We start from the raw sequence: 16,846 nt of genomic DNA, 5'->3' as shown, positions 1-16,846 counted from the left end.
AAATACTAGGGGCTGGTGAGATGGCTCAGTGGTCTAAAGCACCTACTTAGAACAAGCTTAGCTAAAGCACGGGACCGTGGTTCGATCCCCCAGCACCACATGCCAGCCAGCCCCGCCCCCTGGTGGACTGAGCTGGCCACATACACACACACACACACACACACACACACACAAATAAATTTAAAAAAAAAAATTTAATAAAAAATAAAATAAAATCAGTTAAAAAAAAAAGATGTAGCTGTTACAAATTGTGCTGCTATGAACGTGGGTGCACATAAATTGCTGTGGAAAGGTGTTTTTAATTCTTCTGGGAAGATACCCCATAGAGGAATAGCTCAGTCAAATGGGACTGCCATTCTTAGTTGCTTGAGAAATCACCACACCTTTTTCTTTTCTTTTCTTTTTTTTTTTTTTTTTTTTATTTGGGATTGAACTCAGGACCTTGAGCTTTCCAGGCAGGCACTTATGCTGCTGAGCTGTATCCCTGCCCCCATACTGTTATCCAAGAGTGGTTGCACCAGTCTACACTCCCACCAACAGTAGAGAAGGGTTTCTTTTCCCCCACAGCCTCTCCAGCATTTGTTATTGTTTGATTTCTTGATGATAGCTGTTCTTTCTGGGGTGACATAGAATCTCAGTGTTTTAATTTGCATCTTTTGAATGACCAGTGATGTTGAACATTTTTTCATACATTTTTTTGCTGTTTGTATTTCTTCATCTGATAAGTGGGTTTTCATCTCACATGCCCATTTTTGGATTTGGGCAGTCTGATTTTTTTGAGTTCTTTATATGTTCTTGATATGTTCCTTCTTTGAGGAACAGCTGGCAAACATTTTTCTCATATTGAAGATTGTCTTTTCACTCTGTTGTTGGATTTGCTTACTGTGCAAAAGCTTTTTAATAAGATGAGATTGCAGTTGTTGATCCTTTGTGATAGTTCCTTTGGGATCAGGGTTTTATGCATAGTCATTGTCTTCAAAAATTTTACTTATTCTGTCTTCCAGGGTATTTAATGTTTCTGCCTTAATAGTTAGATCTTTGATCCATTTCCACTTGGTAAAAGGCACGGGTGCAATTTTAATCCTCAGTATGTGTGGAGCCAGCTTTTCTAACACCATTTATTAAATAGGTTTTCTTCTAATATATGTGTTTGGCTATTTTGTCAAATGTAAGGTGGCTAAATGTCTCTGGAGTTGTTTCTGAATTTTCTAATCTATCCTACTGATATTTTTTCCCAGTACCTTTTTTTCTTGTTAAATCACAATAGCTTTATAGTATAATTTCAAATCAGATTGTGGTGTGCATCTCCTTCCCAGTTCCTATTGCCTTTGTTGCCCAGAATTGCCTTTGCTATTCTGAATCTGCTATTCAAGGTCTCTTCTGGTTCCAAATGAATTTTAGGATTATTTTCTCTAAATACTGTGAGATGAAATTGTGTGTCTTAATAGTTCATTTCCTTTTTTTGGCAGGGGTAGAGGTGGAGAGTTTGAGACAGGGTTTTGCTTGTAGTGCAGGCTGTCCCTGAACTTGCTTATGTAGCCAAGACTGGCTTCAAACTCATGGCAGTCTTCATGCACTGCCTCCTGAGTGCTGGGATTATAGATGTGTGCTACTAAGCCCAGAAATAGTTCATTCCTTTGAAAATAATAAATAAAAAATAATAACTCATTAAAAAAAATTTCTGAGCAGTACTCTGCATTGTGGATAACTATAGTTTTATTTATTTTTTATTTTTTTTTATTTTTTCAGAGCCGGGGATTGAACTCAAGCCCTTACACTTGCCAGGCATGCGCTTATTGAACTGAGCTATCTCCCCAACTCCTATATAGTTTTATTTTTTTTGGCGGAACTGGGGATTGAACTCAGGCCCTTGTGCTTGCCAGGGAAGCGCTTATTCCATCTCCCCGGCCCCGCTATATAGTTTTAAATAGTCACTGAGAGAGAAACATTGTTTGTAACTTTTGGCTATGATGAGTAAAGCTATGAACATTCCTATATAAGTTATTGGTGAATGTAGATTTTCATTTTTTTGTGATAAATGCTAAAAGTATAATTTCTGGTTTACAGTATGTTAAATGCACATTTACTTTAATATTTTTAAAATTTAATTTATTAGTATATGTTTACAGTGCATGCATTTAACTTTCATCTTGGGGAGTTGATGTATGTACATAGTACAGCTGCTTTTCTTTTTTTTTTTTTTTTTGTTTTGTTTCTTTGAGACAGGTTTCCACTGTGCAGTTCAGGTTGGCTTTAAACTCATGTATGTGGCCCAGGCTAGCTTCAAACTTACATTGATTTTACTGCCTCAGTCTCCTGAGTGTTGGGATTACTGGTGTGAGTCACCATGCCCAAAAATAATAAAACTTTAAAAAAATTACTTAGAGTTACATCTTTGTTCTGCTGCTTAATATTTTCTTTCATTTTTGTGGTGCTAGGGAGTGAGCTTAGGGCCTTCCCATTGAACTACATTGTTAGTCCTTTTTTTTTTACATTTTCAGATAGTGGCTACTTAACTAAAGGTAAACTTGAATTTCTGCTTTTTCTGCCTTGGCCTTTTAGGGTGGTGGGATTATAACTGTGGGCCACCATACCAAGGTAGTGTTTGATTTTCATACATGTCACTTATTTACAAACCAGAAATACAATCTGGTGAATGTATTTCACAAGATGATCAGGTAGGTCAAATGACATGCATTTAGAAGATTTCGTGAGCTATAAAGCATCATGCAAGCATAATTATGCAATACAGAGAAGATTTGGTAGGTGAATCAGGAATACTGATTTTTGATGTTATCTACTAGGGTTATACTTCTGCTATAGTAAAACATTAATGTAAATAAAAATCAAAGCAGATCATCCACAGTTGTTTGGTACAGCTGCTTTGATAATATTTCATGTTTACTTCAAAATTAAAAGTGTTTTATATGTTCTATATAGCCAATGGAGAAGGACAACATAATGCTGGGAAATTACTTGTTAAGTGTGTTAAGGAGTAAATATAAGAGTTGATTTAAAAAGTGCCTTATATATTTAAATAATTTTTTTTTTAATTTTACTGAAAGACACATTACTATTAATCCCACTCAGGGTGCTCTTTCTGTCTTGAACTCTTTGAACACACTTGTCCTGTCATTCTTGCCTCTTTCTTTCTTTCTTTCTTTCTTTCTTTCTTTCTTTCTTTCTTTTTTAAAACAAACATTTACTTGAGAGACAGTATGGCAGTAATTGGTAGTCATGACAAGCAGTATGTATTTAGAAGACCAGAATGACAGGCATTCCAAGCATGACCCTACGATTACACATTACTGCCTTCAGTGCAGTTGCTTAGTTCACAGGTATCAGCATATATAGTTAGTCAGGGTGAGAAGCCTACCAACTAACTGCTAGTTTCAAAAACATGCTGAGGAGTCTCAGGATCATTGCCTTCTTGCCACTTTCTGAAGCAGTTCTAGAAATCTTTTGTAGGTATCTTTACAAGGTATGATTAAAAAATATGGTGCATGCTGCTGCTGGTGCCATTCAATGCAGAGGCAGGCTTGAGACTCTTACAGTGGGTCTTCAACCACCTTGTTTACAGGATCTTGTACTATGTGACTTTTGGTTCTTTGAAGTCAAAATAACCGAGACTGTCACAAGAGCACAACTAAAGACACTGTTGAAAAAGGATTCCAGGATTGCTTCAGAAAGTAGCAAGAATGATGGGATAGATGTGTTCAAACAGGAGAGGAATACTTTAGGGAGATTTTTTTTTTGCTCTGAATGCCTTCCGGGCAGGTTTGGCTGGCTTGAGTTGTGTAGATCAAACCACAGCAACCTGAGCCTGACTGCTTTGTTGAAGCAGCCACTTAAAGAACTGAGCTAAAGGGCAGGCCCTCCAAACCTAAATCTGATTTTTTTTTATTTTATTTTTTTATTTTTTGTGGAACTGGGGATTGAACTCAGGACCTTGTGCTTGCCAGGCAAGCGCTTATTCTACTGCGCTATCTCTTCAGCCCCCTTTAGGGAGATTAATGAATGCAAGGTATTTTGTACTCTGCTAGTTCTAAAAACTTAAACGTTCCCCACATTTTCCAGTTGTATCTTGTACACTATATGAACATTTGACAGTTTCATATTTGTGTTTCTTGTGTTTTTTTCTTTTCTTTCTTATTTATTTATTTATATTTTAGGGAAGGGTCTACAGGGTGTTCAGGGTCTCACTACTAGATCAGACTCCCAAGAGCTGGGATTACAGGCTCGTGCCACCACACCCAGTCTCAATTGCCATCTCAGTGCGCTCCAGGGGTGGGGCCGGCATGGCAGGCCTGGGGATCAAACCCCTGGCCCCTGTGCCTGCTTGCAGTCACTTTAATCTGCTGAGCTATTTGGCTGTCTCCCCTCTCCCCTCTTTTTCTTGCAGTACCAGGGATCGAACTCAGGACATTGTAAGGCAGGCGCTTACACCACTGAGCTCTCGCCCTGGCCCAAAACAACTGAGCTATACGGCAAAGCTGGGTTTTTTCTTGCCATTGTTTGAGAGTTAGGGAACTCCCATTTGGATTGTGTGCTGGGCACTTTACATGTTGTCATATGTTCCTCACAATTATCCCATCCTTCCATTTCACAGAGGAGGAAAGGAGCACTCTCAAAATAGTGATGTAGTTAGATCATGTCAGTAGGAAATGGGCAGTTTCACAATCTGTACTTTTTCTATTATCCCAGGGCACACATCCTTTTCTGTAATTGGGCAGTGATTGGAAATCCACTTGAAATGTACATGAGTTTTGCTAAACAGTGGTAGTAGTTAAATTGAGAGGTAATATACTTGGTAGACGTTCTTTGAATATATTGTTAACTTAATAAGTTGCCACATTGAGTTCAGTCCCCACATTGAGTTCATCTCTTACTGACATAATCTAACTACATTACTATTTTGAGAGTGCTCCTTTCCTCCTCTGTGAAATGGAAGGATGGGTTAATTGTGAGGAACATATGACAACATGTAAAGTGCCCAGCACACAATCCAAATGGGAGTTCCCTAACCCTCAAACAATGACAAGAAAAAAACCCGTCTCTGACAAAACCCATCTCTGACAAAACTAAGCAAAAAAAGGGGATATAAATAAAGGACCATTTCGTAGTATATACAAAATAGGATAGATATACAGCTACTCTGTCTTAATTCAATGAGAAGAAAGATTTGTACTAATAGTGTTTAGACAAGATATCATGTTTGCATCTTGTACTATGAATAACTACTACGAAGACAATAATATGCAGTGTGTTAATTATTGTAACTGTCCTACCAACCTGTTTTGAAACTAACTCACTGGTATTTGTTTCTCAATAAAATTAATAAATACAGCAGAAAAAATATAAATAAATTGGGAGTCCAACTAAGAGGCCAGAATGTAGTGTATCATATGTATGAATCTGTGATCAATTCAGAGTACTCACACAGTATTTGATCAGGCTAATATATACAAAAATATCAACTAAGAAAATGTTTTAATGTTAATAAAGAATTACTAAGAATAAAACATAACAAAAATATTGGAATGGCAAATATATGACCAGCACTTCTAAGAGTTTGGGGATAGGATATCACACAAATTTCTAGTATGTGGTGGGTGTGGACAGTGTCAGTGATACTTACTGGTGGCCAGGTGTGACTTGTGGGACTGAGCTACTGATATTTCCTTGATAGAGAAGTAAAATATTTCCATGACAAAGAACAACTGAAGAATTTAGTTGAGACTGGGCATGGTTGCACATGCCTGTAATCCCAGCTCTGGGGAGGCTCTAAACAGGTGGATCACTACAAGATCCATCTATAAACTCGGACAGAACCATGAACCATACGGTGCAGGAGAAATCCATTTGTAGAGTATGCTGATGGAAATATTTTGCTGCTGTATACAAAGAATAATTGAAAGACTTCTGTATATCTCTTTCTCCTGTGTTTCGTTGTTTGCCCTATTTGGTGGGTTCTTTCTTTTCTCATTCATGAGTTGTGGTCATTTTGATCTCTCTCAAGAATATCTTTTTTTGGTAGTCTGTGTATGCCTGGCTTTGTTGTCATGAAATTCCTTAGTTGTTCTTTGTCATGGAAGTATTTCACTTCTCTATCGAACTTGAGAGTTTTGCAGGGTATATCAGTCTGAGTTGGAATTTGTTTTCTTGTAAGACTTGAAGTACTTTGCTCCATACTCTATTTTTTTTTTTTTTTTGAATTTTTTTATGTTAGGGAAGGGTCTACAGCATGTTCAGGGTCTTCCTACTAGATTGGCCTTATAGTGATCCACCTGTTGAGAGCCTCCCAAGAGCTGGGATTACAGGCATGTGCAGTCATGCCCAGTCTCAATTGCTGTATCAGCATGCCCCTTGGGGCAGGGCTGGCAGAGCTGGCAGGGCAGGCCCTGGGGATCAAATGCTTGCAGGTGCTTTAATCTGCTGAGCTATTCAGCTGGCCCTAATGCTCTTCTTGACTTGATGGTTTGTGAAGAGAAATCTGCCATTATTCTGATGGGTTTTCCTTTAAATGTGACCTGTTTCTTTTCTCTAGTGGCTTTTAGTATGCTGTTATTTGGAGTTGTATATGCTTCGGTTACCTGACTAGTCAGATTGTTTCCCCATATTTGAGAAGTTTTCTGCTATTACTTCTGCCCATTTTCTTTCTTTCTTTCTTTCTTTCTTTCTTTCTTTCTTTCTTTCTTTCTTTCTTTCTTTCTGTGTGGCCAGCTCAGCCCACCAGGGGGATTGAACCACAGTCCCTTTGCGTTGCTAAGCTTGTTCTAAGTAGGTGCTTTAGACCACTGAGCCATCTCACCAGCCCATGCCCATATTCTTTTTACGTCATTTGTATTGACTCCTTTTTTCTCATTCATGCCTATTAGTTTCATGTGTTCATCTTTGCCTTGTCTTGAAGGTGTTGAATTATTTTTTTCTGCATCCTAGTTGTTAAGAGATCTTTTCTTACCTTTTCACTAGCTGCAATGGTGTCTTCAAGTTTATTTTCACTTCCATTCAAACAGTTTTGCCGGCTTGTGATTAAAGTTTTAATTTCCTGTATATCACTTTGAATATGCTTCATGCATTCTATTTCTTTCCTCTATGCTATTGTCTCCTGCATTTGTTCTGGGTGGGCTCGTGGCCTGAGAATGTTTTTTTTTTTTTTGGCGGAACCAGGGATTGAACTCAGATCCTTGCGCTTGCCAGGGAAGCACTTATTCTACTGAGCCATCTCCCCGGCCCCCTGAGAATGTATTTTGCTCCTTCTCTTTGTCATTTTGTGTAGTACTGTCTTCTGACCTTTGGTGTAGAGCTTTGGTAGAATTCTTACCTTAGCACCAGGTCCAGATCTACCAAGTTCAGACTTATCTAGGTGGGTGTGGCCTGGGTCTGGCTGCTGTGCTCCACTTTTTCCTGCTACAGCCCTTGGAAGTGAACCCTCTGTGCCACTCTGGCAAGATGTTTTGCTTCTGGATCAGCTGGGTAGGTCTTGCCTATAGCCTCTCTGCAGGGAGTTCTACCCCAGGGTTCCACACCGGCCCTGTCTGATGGTGGAATTTCTACAGACATGCCTGGCCTGGGCCCTGACTGGAGTGAGGATCTGGAGGACCCTGGGCAGTCCCACTCATTTGCCTGGCCTGGGTGTTGGCTGGAATGAGGGTCCTGCGGGCCCCTGGTGGTCCCACTCACTGTGCCTGGGTGCTGGCTGGAGTGAGGATCCAGAGGGCCCCTGGCTGTCTTTTCCTAGTATTTTAATGTGGTATATAATTTTAGTGGGATTAAACTAGAATTTTTTTTTTTTTAAAGTGAATTTAGTATAGGGTGTATAGGGTATACAGGGTCTCACTACGTAGATTGGACTTGTAGTGATTCTGCTCTTTTCAGCCTCCCAAGCGCTGGGATTACAGGCGTGGGCCACCACACCCAGTCTGTATGGATGTCCCAGGGTGGGGCCACCCCTCACCCTCCACCCTGCAGGTGAGAGGGCAGGGCCTGGCAAGGTAGGCAAGGGATGGAACCTCTGTTGCTGTGCTCTGTGAAAGCAGGCTCTTTAGTCTGCTGAGCTATCTGGCCAGCCCTAAACTAGAATTTTTAGGTTATATACTTGGCTGTCACTGGTTAAATAAATTTGTTTATTTATTTATTTATTTACTTATTTATTTTTTTCATCTGGCCAGAAGCTTTATTGTGTTATAAATAAGCACTTTATATACTTTGAGATGGTTAAAAGTTATTTCCAGATTACTACAATGAATATTTATCAAAAATAGCAGTCATCTCAGTAATCATATATACTTCCTCCCATCACTAAAGACTTCCACTTTTGTGTCAAAAAACTTACAAATGTCATGAACAAGCTAAGAAATGGTCTATACAAGACAAAAAGAAAATTCTGCTGGGGAAACTAACAAAGCACTTCCCCCACTCTACTTCTGATTCATATTTTTCATAGACAGTTAGCTTTGCTTTACAGTGCTTCACCTGAGAGGGAATGCAAAATACTAAGTTTTAGGAGAAAAACTGCTTTCATCAAAACCTCCAGTGTAAACCACAGCAGGCTTTTGTAATGATATCAAAACAAAAAGTGGAGAAAAGGATGTATTCCATTAGACATCACTACTTCTGCAGCAAATCTTCAGCAAACTATAAACATACTGCTTGTGTACTTTAAAAAGCTATACATTCCATGCTTTGAACATTTTATCTTATCTAGAGGTGTTTTCAGGATATGCTGCTTTAGGAGTCAAAAGGAAAACTCACATATACCTAATTCCACCGGGGACTGCCAGTGTGACTAACACTCTGGCCTGCCCGAACACATCCTCACTGGGACATCTCTACGTTGAAGACGGCACCGAAAGAGCAGGAGGATGAGTCCCCCAGATCTCAATTCCCAAGGCAAACGAGAAAACAGCAATCACTCGTTTGTTACAAATACTCACATGTCTGCCTCAATCCTAAGAATGAGGGGTGGGGGATAAATGGTGTGGGTATCCCACTCTCTAGTCTCTGTACCAGAACCTCTATGTCAATTCTGATATTACTTCAGTCTTTGTGTCCTAGACAGTCCTGGTGGGGCATGCCTGTCATCTCAATACTCAGGAGGCTAAGGCAGGAGGACTGCTTTGAATTTGAGGCCAGCCTGGGCTACCCAGTGAGTTCAAGGCCAGCCTGAACTATATAGCAAGAACCTGTGTCAAAACAACAACAAAAAAATTGCGTCCCAAAAAATGAACAGGTACACACAAACTTGCTAATTTTCACTTACTCTAATGAACTCAAAAATAGGTAAAATGCTTGTTTCCTAATGTAAACCTTAGCTTTCCTATTTGTTAAATAAAATATCTTAAAATTACTCAAACATGAGAGTTGGACATATTTATGTGCTTATTTAGAAGAGAACTACTGAATTTATTCTCAAAGAAAAAGCAGACCTGGGGGTTGCATTACTGAAACATTTAAATGTGTCAATATGGTTTTATCCTCCAACCTCAACAAGAGCAGCTTGTGCAAAGAGTGTAATGAACATCTGTCCTACTAAACATGACGGCATATGATGCATCAGAGGCCGGATGCTGTTGCTTCACTTCTTTCTGTTGCCTCCAGTTGCCAGCATAGTTGCAACTCGCATAAATATATTTAGTACATCCATGTAGACTGCCAGTATTGAGTTGATGGGGTCATACTTTTGAGCTCCATACATTGGTGTTAGTTCTGCACGTTTGATCACTTTCTGAGTATCATGCAGAAGGAACATGCTGAAAAGAACTAATCTACCATACACTGCCACTGTGTACAGAGTGGAACCAGCCACAGTGGTAGGTGGAATAAACATCGATTCTAGTGATGCTGCAAAGATGAGACCCAGGCCCACGCCCAGGGGTGCGCCCATGTTCAGGAACTTCTCACTGGGTGCATACATGGCCACGGTGGACAGGCCGCCCATGATGCCAGCGGTGCACCATGCAGCTCTGACAAGGAGAGGGCCGCCCATTAGGGTCAGAGGTGCCACCACTGCACCCATCACACCAGAATGGAGCAACCAGGCAAGATGCTTTTGGCCTGGATGTTTTTCATATGGTATGGATTGCACCAGCATTCCAGCTCCAATCATGACTGCAAAAGTTGCACCAATTGTCACCCAAGAGCCTCTCATCATGAAGTTCATGAGAACAGGACTTCTAGCTACTGCCAAGGCAGACAAAGCTGTTAAACCAATACTTCCTGCCAAGTACATGTAGGTGGAATGTATCCTATCTCTCACATATTGAGGCCAAATTACAGCCTTTTCAATCGCTCTTATCTTGTTAGACATTCCCAAGCCATAGTAGCACAGTGCTCCAAGACCAACAGCAGCCCCTCCAGCAACAATATATCTTCCTAACTGTTCAATTTTATATGCTTTTTCCATTGATGGTTCCAGTGCTGCCTCTTTGAGTTCTTGGGCAGTTTTCCCACGGCGGATTCCAAGTCTTGACCTGGTGGCATATTCCCTGCTGGGTGTTAAGAGCCATTGATTCTTTGTGATTGAATTCTTCACAACGGGGGAGGAGACTTTGGTGAATGCTGGGTGGAACACCCTAGAAGTTAGTGTCCGGAGATACACAAGCCTTGCAGCCAGCATAGTGATGTCCTAGTTCACCAAGAAGATCTGAAATGCTCAGCTCAGCTCCGGGTCTCTTCCTTGAAGGTCCCTTGCCCAAAAAATTTTATTTAAATATAAAAGAGTCTCGCCATACAGTTCAGACTCAGTGATTCTCCTGCCTCTGCAGCTTTGGGTTTACAAGGTGTCCACCACCATGCTCAGGTTCCAGGGCTGGCATGACATGTGGTACAGGGGATTGGACCTGGGTCCTTATATTTGGCAGGCAGGTGCTTAGACCATTGAGTTAGCTCCCCAGTCCAACACTGGTTAATTTTGTAGTGATTCCTGTGAGCACACTGTTAGACCTTATCATATGCACTAGTACAAGTGTTATTTCTCTTGTTGTTCTGATAGCTTTTTCTTTTTTAGTACAAGTGTCAGGGTGGTTGTAATCAGGGTAAGTTTGGATGAAGTGCTTGCTTTGTACCCATTTGAGAGTACTGTGACGAGCAAGAGGCCACCAGTAACCAACTGGGTAATCTTATGACCATGTGGTCCTTTTTATGACAGGGTGCTTTGGGGTGCTTTTCTCACCTGGTTTTAGGCAACCAAAGGAGGTTATCTGGAAGAACTGATGTCCATACCAATCTCACTAACCCTGATTACAGCACTGAGGCACTTGCTGCTGTTGTAAAGGTTTTCATAGTGTGTGTTTTTGATTTTGTGTTTAATGACTCCTCATTACACTTAGGATAAAACTGCAATTTCTTATATAGTATTAACACTCTTTTGCTATATTTTAGTCTCCTTTACTGTATATACTGTTTAGTAACTTAACTTTCTCATGATATATGTTGGCAGACTCAGCATAGGTGGCATAGATTATGCTGATTGAGACATAGTTTATTTAATTTATTTATTTATTTATTGCAGAACCAGGGATTGAACTCAGGCCCTTGCTCTTGCCAGGCAAGCACTTATTCTATTGAGCTATGTCCCCGGCCCCTGAGACATAATTTAGAATTAATTTGTCTGTGTTATTGGTATTCCTTGTTGGAATTCTGAAGTAGCTCTTACTGAAATGTGTGATAAGTATGAGGTTGAGGTTGGTGACAGCTTTTTCCCCTAGGGAGATTCTTTTAATAAAATCAAAGTTAGGTGAACAGATTTACAGTACAGTCCAGAAATGGCTATGATATGATTAAGAACTTCTCTATGGTTATGAACATTTCAACAACCATTTTCTTGGTGAAATCTTCAGGGAAATCCAATAAAGGGTCTTAAAACTATGGAATAGTACCTAGGCCTATTTCATGTTTCCTTCTGGGGTGTCTGTGTATGTATGTGCAAGATCCTGGAGTACAGGTCTCTAGTCCCTTCAGTTTCATTGTTCATTGGGATGTTGCCAGCTAACTTGAGATCCAGTTTTACACTTCTTGGTTTATAATACTTTCACAATGATGGTATCACCAAAGGTCTGAGAAGAAGATGCCTAATATGTTGTCACATCATAAGGATTGCTTCAGCTAGAGCCATATCTGGTCTTTGGATTAGTTTTTTGTAATTTTTTTTTTTTTTTTTGGTAGAATTAAGGTGGTTTAGCAAGGTTCACTAAGTGATTACTAGTTTTAAGGCTTATGCTTAACCGTCCATCGTTGACAGATTTCTAATTGATCTAGAGACAGATTTTATGTATATAGTAAATCTGAAATAATCTATGTGGTGCTCATTTATTTAATCTGAATTAGTATGAATATTTGCTCCTTTTTTGCATGTTTCCAGTGCCCCAAATCTGCTCTCAGAAATGGAATTCGGTGTCTAATTGTAATTGTCTTGGATACACTGGCATATTTTTGCTGTACTGTTTTACTTTTATTTATTGCAAATGATGATTTGTTAGTTGCCTGCAGCCAGCACATCTGAGCTCATTTGTTTAACTAAAACACTACAGGGCATAGATGCCTGTAACAGGCAGTAACAGTTACCAGCCACCCCAGTTGCTTACCACCTCATTATGGCTCTAAGTCAAACAAATGGGAAAGCAGATTATTCTTAAAATGTTCCAAGAAGTATAGAAAACTGGAGAATGGTGGGACAATTAATGTGTTCGTTTTGGCAGAGAAGTGCCTGGCTGATTTCCTTTGTAGAAAGAAGTAACACTTTGGAGTGCAGAAATTTCAGGCATACAGCAACAAACAGCCCTGTGAATCCTTTATTGAATAGATAATTACCAAGTGTTTTTCTTCTGGCAGAGCCAGGCGTGGTGGGGATGCATGAATGAACGAGGCACTTTCCCTGTTCCCATGGAGTATATAATCTGGGCCCTGTGATGATGTTTTGCCGAGAAGTGGTGATGGGTGAGGAGGGGAGGGCAGTGGTAGGGTCTGTCAGGTCTGATTGGCTCATCACAGAATGGCAGGTATTGGCTTACTCACCACACCACTCAGGGAGCTTACCAAGTGAGGTGCAGGGAACTCAGACTGCTTCAGAATGATATAGTCATACATTTGGAAACAAACATCATTTAAAATAATCTTGATAAAATTTTGTCTGGATTAGGTGACTCACACTTGTAATCCCAGCTAATAGGGATGCTAAGGCAAGAGTATCACAAGTTCCAGGGCAGCCTGGAGTTTAGTGAGACCTGTTTTGATCCATCGATCAATCATTGATAGATGAGCAGGCAGGTAGGCAGCCAGAGAATGTAGCTCAGGGGTGGAGTGCCAGGGATTCAATCCCCGTGTGGAGGATGGATGGGTGGAGAATTTACACTTCTGGGCAGAGCCTCTCTTGAGAGCTAGAGAGTAGAACGTGCTTCTTGTGCAAGGGGAGATAATTTTGTCTTCTGACAGCAAAGTGTCTGACACAGCATTTATTGATTCAGTGAATTTCTGTGCATTGCCTGCTTTGTACTAGTTTGAGCATGCTGTGATGGACCAGAGCCCACATATAACCATTTGGTCACACTACCATGTGCTCATTTTTTTTATGACTGAGTGTTTTGGGTGCTTTTCTTACCTGGTTTTAGGCAATCAAAGGAAGTTACTTGAAAGACCTGATGTCCAAATCAATCTCTTTAATATTTGTTGGAATTAAGCTCTCTATAAAGCTAGTATTATATAAAAAATAGAATCTTCTTTTGATTTTAGCTTTGGGAGGAGCCAGCCAGCACTTTTCTCTAGAGAGAAAATTGAGAGTCTGGAACTCTGTACTCCATCCATCAAGCCTACTTTTTCAACTTTGTTGTTTGCTAGTCCCCTGTAGATTGACCACTGCATCACAGAACATTCCAGGGTCTCTGTGAGTGCCATGCCTCCATGTACACTATTTCTATTTGTTTGGCTGTCTGACTTCTTTTTGGTTCTTCAGAAAATAGCAGTAATTTCTTCTAGGATGCCTTCCCTGGTACTGCCTCTAGTGTACGTTGGGTGTACATTGAGCTTTATACTTCCCCTGCACGCACAGTCTGGCTTCTTTATTCTTTGTGTGTCTTGGAGGTAGAGGCTGTACCTTTTCATGGAACCCTGCATGTTTTAGGTGCCCAGGCAGCATTTGTCAAATAAATCAGATTTAACAGCTTTTGAAGGTATAGCCACGTGTATATAATTGAAGCTCTTGGTCCTAGTTATAGAAGAGACTATCATTTAACAAAGAAAGAAAGTGAAGCCTATTGAACAGATTTTATATATTTGAGTTCATTATTAACCTTATAAAGCTCTTTACAGTCCTTTGCATTTTATACCTCTTTGCTCTTTGCCTGAGTAACTGAAAAACTAAGTAATGGTTCCTACTTCCTGCCAGCTACTAATGTATATTATTAAATCTGATCATAGTGTTAAAAACTAATTAGAAGTCTTTGGTTATTAACAAAAATCAATTTGACTTAGCCTGTGCCACAGAAAGGTGAATATGTGATGAAGAAATGGGTATTTTAAAGAATCCAACATTTTAGGACTGTAACGAGGCTTCAGGGAGAAAGGGAACTGAGAATTGGAAGGTCAGCAGGGATCCTGAGAGTCCTTTCTATTTTTCTGCTTATTTCTGTGGAGCTCTTTTTTTCTGTCTTTCTCATGAATTGGCTTTCTCTGCTTTGCAGTGGGGTAGAGGATGGTTTCCCATACTCCTCAGCTTTGCAGCCAAGTTCCGACTATCAGGAATGCCTAGCTTTCTGTCTCAATTCCGAATTCCCCAAGATATTGGCTTGCCTTAGGCTGCATGTTTATCCTGATTCAGCTGTGTAGCCAGAGGTGGGATCATGCTGAACAAATCTGTCTCCTTCTGGTCATTTCTGTGGAGTGTATGAGACAACAGAAAAGGAGAGAGGGAGAGAGGGAGGGACAGGGACAGAGACAGAGACAGAGACAGACAGGAGAGAGACAGAGAGATGTCACAAGGCTGTTGATTCACTTAAGATATCTAATACAGTGATAAATACTAGAGACCCATTAACTTACCTGGGAGCAAAGCTAGTTTATCTTGTCCAAAAATATTCAATTTTTTTGAAAAGATCATATTTATCCTTTTAATATTAGTATTAGTTGATTGTTATTCTTAAGATAATGGCATTCATTTGGTTTTTTTTGTGTGGTATTATTTCTTAAATATACTTCAATTGCTGGGAAGTATCTGTTCAATACATACATAATAAGAGTCACATGTAATTTAAAGTTTTCTTGAAGTTTCACTAAAAAAATTGAAATTAATTTTGATAGTATATTTAAAATAGTATAATTAAAATATAACTTAAAATGTTATATTCCAAATATTGTTTTGTGAATATAAAGTTAAGAATGAAGTATTTCCATTCTTTTTGAATTTTTGAAATCTCATATGTTTTGTGTTTTAGCACATGTCAATTTGAAATAGGCAAACTATAAAAAAAAAAAAAAAAGAAAAAGCCACATTTGAAATTGTAAGCACTGGTAGTTCAATGGTTACCATTTTAGTTTTAGAACTATCTAAAAGCAATCACTGTTTTTCTAAAATTTCTGTGTCAAAAACCTTAATTAAGCTTATAGATAGCTCTTCTAAAAGTACACTTTCTCAGAGCAGTGGAAAGTGCTAGGGCTATAGATTTTTAAACCCTCCAGAAAAAGAGTTGTAGGTTTGGAAGATTTGCTGTACTATGTGGCAGAGGATATGTAATTCTTAACTGAATCACCAGATTTGAAAGCTGGTTCTAGTTTTACTCAGACCTCTGATTCCTGGAATGTTACTTAACTCCTTGGGAGCTTCAGTTTGCTTATCTATAAAAATAGGGCTCGTAATAGTCTTGTTCATTAGAAGAGAATTTTATAGGATTTAAGTGCACTAATAAACTTGAAAGTGCTTTGAAAGACGTTTATAGGGCTTCACAAATTACACAGCATTGTTTTAATTTAACTGCTCCCCTACTACATTTTGGAACTAGTAATTGCTATCATTTGTTGAGAATTTACTTTGTGCCAGGAAGTGTTCTAAGTATATTATACATGTTATGTAATTCAATCATAACAACAAGTTTAAGAGGGTATTGTTATCTCTGTTTTATGTATAAGGCGCCTAAGACATGGGAGTTAGGAAAGCAGTCCAGGGTCACATATTTGGTGAATATTTAAACTGTGGGAATGCTTTGTACCAGTCTGAGAATGCTGTAATGAACCCCAGTTGTGATGAAATGCACACAGCATAAAATTTATCATTTTAATTGCTTTTAAGTATATAGTTCAGTGACATTAAGTATACTCACAGTGTTTAGTAACCATCACTGCCATCCATCTCCAGAAAGTTTTCATATTCTCCAGCTAAAACTCTGAACCTACTATATATAGGTGCCCATTGTCTCCTTCCCAGGCTATAGTGACTACCATGTTACTTTTTCTATAAATTTAATTACTCTAAATACTACATGTGTGAGAGTTTATGCAATTTTATCTTTTTGGGGTTTTTTGTTTGTTTTTGTTTTTAATTTGTTTATTTATTTATTGTGTGTGTGTGTGTGTGTGTGTGTGTGTGTGTGTGTTTGTGGCCAGCTCAGCCCACCAGGGGGCAGGGATGGCTGGCATGTGGTGCTGGGGGATTGAACTGTGGTCCCTGTGCTTTGCTTAGCTTAGCTTGTTCTAAGTAGGTGTTTTAGACCACTGAGCCATCTCACCAGCCCCTAATTTTATCTTTTTGTAAATAGCTTATTTCACTTAACATACTATTTTTTAAGCTTTTTAAACATTTATTTATTTGGGGGCTGGTGAGATGGCTCAGTGGTCTAAAGCACCTACTTGGAACAACCTT

General features: G+C 39.4%; 1 protein-coding gene and 1 pseudogene across 4 annotated transcripts in view; one reads left to right on the top strand and one right to left on the bottom strand.

Moving 5' to 3' along the window:
• The window catches only part of Dym (dymeclin), a 543,161-nt gene that overhangs the window by 66,133 nt on the left and 460,182 nt on the right, over positions 1 to 16,846 (top strand). The gene's annotated exons all lie outside the window — the stretch shown is intronic.
• LOC101574156 lies at positions 8,516 to 10,688 on the bottom strand (annotated as a pseudogene). Its single transcript, XR_001117081.2, has one exon. The product of XR_001117081.2 is annotated as a growth hormone-inducible transmembrane protein pseudogene (transcript).

Source organism: Octodon degus, unplaced genomic scaffold (assembly GCF_000260255.1).
Source record: "Octodon degus isolate 3935 unplaced genomic scaffold, OctDeg1.0 scaffold00003, whole genome shotgun sequence".
Lineage (NCBI taxonomy): Eukaryota > Metazoa > Chordata > Mammalia > Rodentia > Octodontidae > Octodon > Octodon degus.
This window is presented reverse-complemented; position numbering and strand designations above follow the sequence as displayed.